This window comes from Apis cerana, linkage group LG14 (genome assembly GCF_029169275.1).
Source record: "Apis cerana isolate GH-2021 linkage group LG14, AcerK_1.0, whole genome shotgun sequence".
Lineage (NCBI taxonomy): Eukaryota > Metazoa > Arthropoda > Insecta > Hymenoptera > Apidae > Apis > Apis cerana.
Window position 1 is genome coordinate 1,778,907 of NC_083865.1, and position 9,391 is coordinate 1,788,297.

At 14.8% G+C, this 9,391-nt stretch overlaps 1 long non-coding RNA gene across 2 annotated transcripts in view; it reads right to left on the reverse strand.

Moving 5' to 3' along the window:
* The window catches only part of LOC108004479 (uncharacterized), a 101,062-nt gene extending 91,917 nt beyond the window's left edge, over positions 1-9,145 (reverse strand). For both annotated transcript variants that reach the window (XR_009832710.1, XR_009832711.1), the window contains exons 1-3: positions 8,906-9,145; positions 2,920-3,010; positions 1,430-1,560 (exon numbers count right to left, since the gene is read on the reverse strand). This is a non-coding gene — a long non-coding RNA (uncharacterized LOC108004479). The remainder of the gene's footprint in view (positions 1-1,429; positions 1,561-2,919; positions 3,011-8,905) is intronic.
* Positions 9,146-9,391: the final 246 nt, after the last annotated feature.

Sequence of the window (9,391 nt, forward strand, 5' to 3'; positions counted from 1 at the left end):
TCAGAACTTAATGTAATATAATGAAAATGTAATTATAATTTCTTCTCAGCTTACTAATCTTATATCTAATAAAAAACATTAAATGAAAGTTAAATAAAGACAAAGTTAACTGATTTTGTTTTAAATTCATTGATCTATAGAATTCAAATTGATTAAATTATTATTAGTGATTTTTTTGTATGTGAGAATAATTAAAACAATCATTCTTACAAGTACAAAAGCAATAATAAGTAAAATATTAATAATTTTTAATTCGAAATTTTATCAAATAGGCAGACTGTACAATTATTATTCATTCATGGACTTAAATATGTAAAAATGTATAATTGTGTACAATGTCTGAAACAAATTTTGGAAATAAATTTTTTTTAAATGACAAATTACATAATATATATATATATATAATATATATATATATATATTACAAACTAAATTATATAAAATTTCGAAATAATAATTATATTTTTATTATATTTTATAAAAAAATTAAAAAAAGATTCTTTAAAAAATTACATTAGATTTTATATGAAAATCTTTTTCTGTGTTTTACTTTTGTATATATGAGTATTATGAAGTGATCTCATTAAACTAATAAATTTTATTTTATAAAAGAAAATAAATACTTTGTATTTAATTCACATTATAATAGGAAATAATATAATAGAATATTCATAAAAAATATTCATATAACAAAAAAAACGAATATTCTATCTTAATGTTTTTTTTATAATTTTATAAAAAATATGCACATATACTAAATCTATAATTAAAACAAAATTTCAGAATCAATATCAAAACAGAAATAGAAATCAGAAGAGAACAGTAACCGAAATTGATATTAGTTGGAAATTTATTAATAATAAAATTATTCGAAAAATTAATAAAAATTATTGAAGATAAAAGTTTTCCATAATTATTTTAATTATCTTAATATAAGAGTTTTAAATAATTATTTTCGAAATTATTTCATGTCTTCCCTTATTTAAATTATTTATTTTTATATTTTTAATAATTTTTAATATTTTTAATCAATAGGCTAATATTATTATTATATTAAAATTATGTTATTGTTTCATGTTAATTTTTATACTCTACTATATTTTATTTATTAATATTTATTAATATTATTATATATATTAATATTTTAAGGTAGTTTATATCATCGATTTGAAATTCAACAAATTAAACATATTGTACACATATATAAGACGATATATATTTAATTTGCTAATATATTTTTAATAATGAAACTTTATGTGTCTTTTTTGATCATCAAATAATTTTTATAATTTCAAAGAAAATGTGTTACTATATTATATTAAATTTATAATTTATAATTTTTTTTTTTTTTGAATACTGCAATGTCTATTTTTATAAAACTGAAATATGATATAATGTAAATATAATATATAATTACAAAATTAGATACCTTATAGCATATTATAGCATAAAATTTAAAAGAATTTTATGAAATATTATTTCCACATTGTTCAGAAAAAATTTCTTCCTCATATAATAGGTACATGCTTCCAATATAGTTCAATCACTATTTTATCCATGCTGTAAAACAGAAAATATTATTAATATAAAAATATTTATGAGAAAATAGAAAATGTTATAGTGGTTAAACTTCTAAAGAAACATTAATTATAATTTCGTCAGTAAAAAATTTAATACTTGTAGATTTTTTAATATGTTATTTAAATTATTTTATATCATGAGACACAATAAATTCTTTCATAAGTGACAGTAGTTTAATACTATTATTACTAATTATTGCTAATTACTAATTATAGAAAATCGAATTTTTGCTTTTATATTATGCTAATATAGGAAGAAAATACATAAAATAAAAATGAAAATACATAATATGAATAATAATAAATGAAAAAAAATATTTCTATGATAAATTGAAAAATGTTTGATTCTATTTGGATTATTTTATACGAAATTCATTTTTGATTTCGACATCATTTTAATTATTTATATTATGTTTTTTAGATATGTATAACATAAATTAATAAGATTAAAGAAATTAAGAATTAAAGAGATCCAAATTCTATAAATTTGTTTAAATATATGAAATAAATATGAAATTTTGAATTTTGCAATTTTTATCGATTTTTATTTTATAATAACATCTTCCATATGTTAATTTTAAAAACTATTTTAAAAACTATTTGTTGCTTTTTTTAGATTTAGAAGAATTAGCAATTTTTTCTAACATTAATCTACAAAAATTTTGAATATTAAAAACTATACTTATTTTATAACAAATTCTTATTTAGCAAATTTCTTCATGAAAATTAAAAGTCAACAAATTTTTTAAAAAATATAATCATGTTATTTTTAGTTTCAATTTCAAAATAAACCAAAATCAAATGAATCCTGAGATTTATGATTTTAAAATTAATTAAAATAATGAAACTTATAAAAAATATATCGTATTCATTTTCAATTGCTAGTTTAGTGTATTATATTTATTCTAATTTCATTACTATTTTTTGTAATCTAATTATTCTAATTATTAATTGAAATTAATTTATCATCTGTTGGTAAAAAACACATTTTATAAATAAATAATTTAATTTAATAAATATTGTAATTCAGTTTCAAAAAGAATTGATAAATTATATTTAATTTTTTGTAATTATTTAAAATTATATTTAATTTTGTTATATTAAATATATCAAATTAACATTAAAATAATATTAATTATTTTAATGAAGAAATTGATAGTAGAACACAAAATATAACTTCTGAAAAAAATTAATATTTCAACAATAAAAGAATGATTAAAGAAAACCAATTTTAATTTTTAACTCTTCAACTATACTATAGATGTATAATGTTACAATATTTTATTATTAAAATATATAGAATAAGAAAAAATAAAAATAGTAATTATTATGTACTTACATTATCTTAAATGCTACAAATGATGGATGCCAATATTTATCTGAAATATCAGATATATTTGCAATAGCCATATTCACACAGTAATGTCACTCTAAAAAAAACAAATAACAAAAAATATTTTTATTATATCAATTAAAATGTATAATATAATATAATAATAATAATAATAATAATTTATATTAATTTTTACATAACAATTCTTATACATAAATTCTAAATTCTTATTGGAGAGAATAGAATAAAAATAATAATACATATTAAAAATAATAATAAATTCATCTAAAATAAAAATAAAATATAGAATTCATTATTAACAAAAAATAATTTTTTTTAAAACTCAATTATGTTACAAAAAAAAGGAAACATTCAGGATATTATATAACTGTGATTTCCATTTTATTTTTTTAACTTAAATTTGTTAATTGTTCGCATAATTTTAAATATTAAATTTTGTTATTATTTAATTTATCATTTATTATATAAAAATTATGTGTATTAAATAAATAAAATTTTATAATATTAATGAACGTTTATATTATTAATAAATGCTTAAATATATCAGAAAACAATCAATAAATTAAATTATAAGAAATAAATATATACATAATCATTTATTATTCCTAATATGTGAACATTATCAATCATCGCTTAATATACTCATGATAATTGATAAAAAAAAGTAAAAGCAAATAGCTTTGATGAATCTTTTTAGATTCAAAATTTCCATGTTAAAATGAAATATTAAACATCTAATCTATTCCAATTAGAATTCCATAAACATTTTATCAGATTCAAATTATAATATTTTATTACATATGATTAAAATTATTTTTAATCATATGTATAAAATAATAAATAATAAATACAGAACATTCATATATATATTAATACGTACCAGTTCATCAAAATTTTATCATATATTTATTAATATTATTAGTGGTTATGCTAAAAAATATTTATATTCATTATACAAATTTATATAATTTAAACAGTAAATATCATACTATTTAAAATATTACTTTTAATATAATAATAAATTTTCTATATATATATATATATACTATATATTTTGTATACATATATATATATATATATATACCATAATTTATAATATAATATAATATAATATAATATAATAAGTAATATTTTCTTAATACTTTAATTTATAATTTTATGAAAAAAAAAGTAACATTTTCTTAATATCGCGATTATAGCTGAAAAAATACTGACGCAGATCGATATACGCCCAAAGTCATTCATTATAAACAAAAGATACTCGTCGCTAAGCAACTGCCAAGAAATAGTAAAATAGGTCAACAATAATCACGTATTATATACATACTTATATGTATTTAAAAGAAAGAAAACTACGATAAATAATTAATATATATTGTAATTAACAGTTGATAAACGAGAACAATTTAAATATTTTATATTTAATTTTATATAATAATTCCATAAGCGAGTCGGCATAGAACATTTGTTTTTTTTTACTACTAAAACTTTATGTAAACATTTTTTATATAATCATTAAAACTACTTTTTTTTGGATATTCTAGTTTTTAGAATGCTTAAGAATATTCGAGAGAATTTATTATTCAAATTTTCTAATTTTATTAAAAATTTACATAATTATATCTATTACGTAAATATATTATGTAAATATATTTATATTATGTAAATATTAATATATCTAAAATAATAGTTAATATACATTTAAAATAATTCGTGAAATTATTTTGTCGATTTTATTTCAGTTACAAGTTAATGATTGAGAATAAATGTTAATGATTGATGATATAGTAAATTTTATAATTTATATATAATTAGTCCTAAAAATTTTTATTTTATTTTATTTTATACTATCTTATAACATGACATTTATTTTCAAAAATTTAATTTTAGTTAAAATATTTATAGAGCAATATACATATATGTAATATATATGAAAAACAATTTATTTTTTGATGGAAAATCTCTTTGAATATATAACATTAATTATCCAAATTTTTATTACTTTTTCATGTTTTGTATAAAATTTCAAGTGAATTATAAGGAAGTAATAGAATATTAAATATTTTATATTTTATTATAATTTAATCTTTTATTCTTTAACCATTACGAGAAGTTATTTTTAAAAATTTATCCAGAATAATTTGATCAAACAATTTGAGTTTTTTGAAAAGTAGAAGGATTTTTTATTAAATATTTAAAAATTATAATCAATCGAAATCGCGAAAAAATTATAAATGTCTCTTTTTATAACTTTTTTATTTGCGTGTATAATGATAATTTCATAGATTTATGACAATTACTATTGAAATAGACTAATGAAAAAAGAATTGATAGACAAAGAAAGATGTAAAAATCTATTAAATTTATTGATATTTAAATTTTAATGATTTATATATAAATGATTGATTATTTTCTATCAAAAGTATAAACAAAATAAGACAAGAGAAATTTTATTTTCATCATATTACTCTTATAAGTCTCCATTTCGTTTTATCTAATATAAAATCAAATTGTTTATAATTTAATAAATAAGCTTCAATTAATATTCTTGTCAATTCTTATATAGCAATTTTTATATTTATCGACTTTTATAATTGACTCTCAAAATGAATCTCACTTAATGTATTATACATTATGCATAATATATTTATGTATAATATATTAATGAATATATTAATACACTATAATGTATTACTACGAAGTGAATAAATAAGTCGCAGGCTGACACACATATGTATAAGTAAAATTCAATATAATAATAGCAATAATTTTTTAAAAATATCTTAAAAACTTAAAAAGATTAAGTAGAAGTTTTATATATATATAAAAAAAAATTTTTTTTAATTTTATTCTTTATAATATATGTAATATATGTATAATATATTTAAGAATCACTAATATATTTTTTTCTATATATGATTATAACTATTATAAACATGATCATTGAAATAAAATTTTCTTATGAATATAAATATAAATATAAATTATGCATTGAATTTTTAATGGAAACTATATAAATACTTAAATTAGCGAAATATAACAAAGAAAAACAAAGAACTAATGGCTGCTGGATGTAAACAAATCACGAAGTGAAGAACAAAGCGGTGATTATATTTGCGATTGGCATAAATATACCATATATATGTATACATATGAATAGAATTCAATATGATAAATAATATAATATTTTACAACAATAATATTTTACAAATGTGAAATAGGAGACAGATTTGCGATAATCATTTATAATATAAAATTATCAAGGTTTGCATATCAAATATAATAATATTCAATATGAAAAATAGATTTCAATTAAAAAATTTGTTTATATCTTTTCAAGACCAATAATTATTATAGTAATTATATATATATTATATATATATATATATATATATATATATATATATATATATATATATATATATATATATATAATAAATAATATGATTTATTTTCCTTAATATTCTTATTTGAATTATATATTATATATTCCCTTAATAACTTCTATTTGAATATTTTCTCTAATTTATATGTTTCAATATAATTAGCTGAAAAAATTAAAATATAATATTCTTCTAATCATAAATATATTATAAAAATTAAATAGTTTTTTTTATTGATTTTTTTTTTGATTTAATTTCTTTAATAAAATTTCCTTTTTTATCTTAATTTCTTATAAAAATAAAGTAATACTTGTTATCTATTAATAATCGTATACTGTATTATAACAAATATATAACCAAATCCTTGAGCAATTAAAAAATATATACATATACTTTTAACTATAAATTAATCTTTATTTTAAATCTTATATTATTCAAGAATTTGTTATATTTAAAATAACTAATTTATATATATATATAGAATTTATAGAATGGAATTGTTAATGATAAATTAATATTTTATGAAAATTTTAAATTCTTTAAAATTAAATAATACTCACAATTTTGAATTTAATTTAATAACTTTTTTAGAAAATTTGTATGGAATTTCTAATTTTTATCTATAATATTATAATAAATATAACTTATTTTGATATTATTTGATTATATTTGATATTTGATATATATACGTTTCAAATAAGAAACGTTAAACTTATTATATTCAATATTCTATAAAGTCTATTATGAATTACAATTATTGCTAGAAACAAAGATTTTGCTAAAAACATTAAAAATAAAGAGATAATAAAAAAAATTAATAATTGTAAATTTTTTATTTAAAAAAATGTTTATGAATTAATATAATAAAACTAAAAAGTATTGAAAATCAGATATTAAAAACAATAAGATTAAAATTTACAATTATGAAAGAATGAAATGAACAAATTCTGGTATTAATTTAAGTTACGAATGATATATATATATATATATATATATATATATATGTATTATATTATTCTATTTTTTGTGTCATTTTATTTTATAAATATTATTTATAATATAATATACTATATAGATTTCAATTAATTATGATTGTCAATTTAAAATATCATTAATTAATAATCAAATAAAATGATAATAAACAATAATAATTCAATAAAAGAAAAAAATATTTTAAACATAAAAAATTTGAAATTTTTAAAATTGAAAAATAAAAAAATTGAAATTAAAATTATAAAAAATTTACATATTTTTTATTGAGAAAATGAAAAATTATATAATAAGAGAAAATTATTTGAGAAAAAAAATATTACATATAAAAATTAAATAATAATATAAAATATTATTCAAAAATATGAAACTTAAGAAAAAATATGAAATAAAAATAATAGTAATTGAAGCAATAATAATATAATAATTTAGATAAAAAATAAGAAAATTATATTTTATTCAAATTATGAATAAAACAAAGTATTTAAATATTTTTTTATTTACATCAATATTTTTACAACAATTTAAAAAACTGAAAAAATGAATTAAATAGAATTGATATAGATTTTTATTCTATTATTTTTATTGGAAAAGATTTAATGCGGGATAACACATTATTATTAAAATATATAATTATTTAAAAATAAAAATATTCTGATATGAATAACAATTTATTTGTTATATATATATTGTGTATTGAATTAAAATTTTTAAAAGTATTAAAATGTTAATAATAAATTTATATATATTTTCTAAAAGATATTTTAATTATCTTAAATTGTTAATTAAATTATATTTTATATTATTGTAATAATATAAAATTTGATTAAATGCTATTATTGAATTTTAAAATTAAAAAATCTATTTTAATTCACATAAAATTAATATAAATTAATAATATTAACATATAACATAAATATATATAAGTAATAAATAGTAATAACAATAAATTAATTTGTAATTAAAATTGTGAAATTATATTTTTTTATATAATCAATAAAAATTTACAAAACAAAATTATTATAAAACTAAAAATTTTAAATAACTTTTAAATAATATAATTTTAAACTTAATTTTATATCTATAAAATTTTACACTCAATTTTTAAATATGTAAAATTTTAAATTCATTTGTAATGAATTTTATTATATTATTATATATATTATAATATATTATATTATATTATATATAAATTAATTTCAATCTTAAAATTAATTAATATTAATAATTCATTTTTATTAAAAAGTAACTTATTTAATTTATTTAAAATAATTTATATAAAATTTATATAAAAGTAATTATATAAAAATGAAATTTATTAAAAATAAAATATTGTATAAATAAAAAATAATACTATTTTGTCAATGTTGAAAAAAAATATATAAAATATTTGAATAAATTATTAATTCACTTAATTCAATAAATTACTTTTTTTAATATATATTTTTTTATGTATGTATATATACTTTTTTAATATTTTTTATAATAAAATTATTTTATAATATAACTTTAAAATATATTTTAATTATAAAATTATTTGTTATAATATAAATTAATGTTATATTATAATGATAAATGTAATTAATTTCTTGACTTACCTTTTATTCTATGATTAATTAAATTATAATATAAATTATATTATATTGTTTTTTTGTAATTATTTCGATTTTGATATGTACATTTATTTTTTACTTTAATGAAATTATTTTAATAAAACATTATTTTATCTACTATTTATTACAAAGACTTAAATTAAAGAAAAATCAAGCAAGACCTACATGTTCTGTAGTTCCTCTATCATATGTAACTAGTAATGTTCGAACAGAGACAGTCTAAAGAAGGGGAATACTCCCTTCCATTATTCACCATCACGCAATCTTATATAACCTTACCTGAGATATAACCAATATCCATGCTTGTTTTTATGAATGTATTGAATTTTTCAAAATCAACCAATCAAATTCATTTATGTTGCGAATGTCAAATTACCGGTTTTGCGATCATATAATTTAAATACATGGATAATTTTCTATATTACAGATATTTCGAAGTATTCTTCATGTAAATAGATTACTCAAGATCAT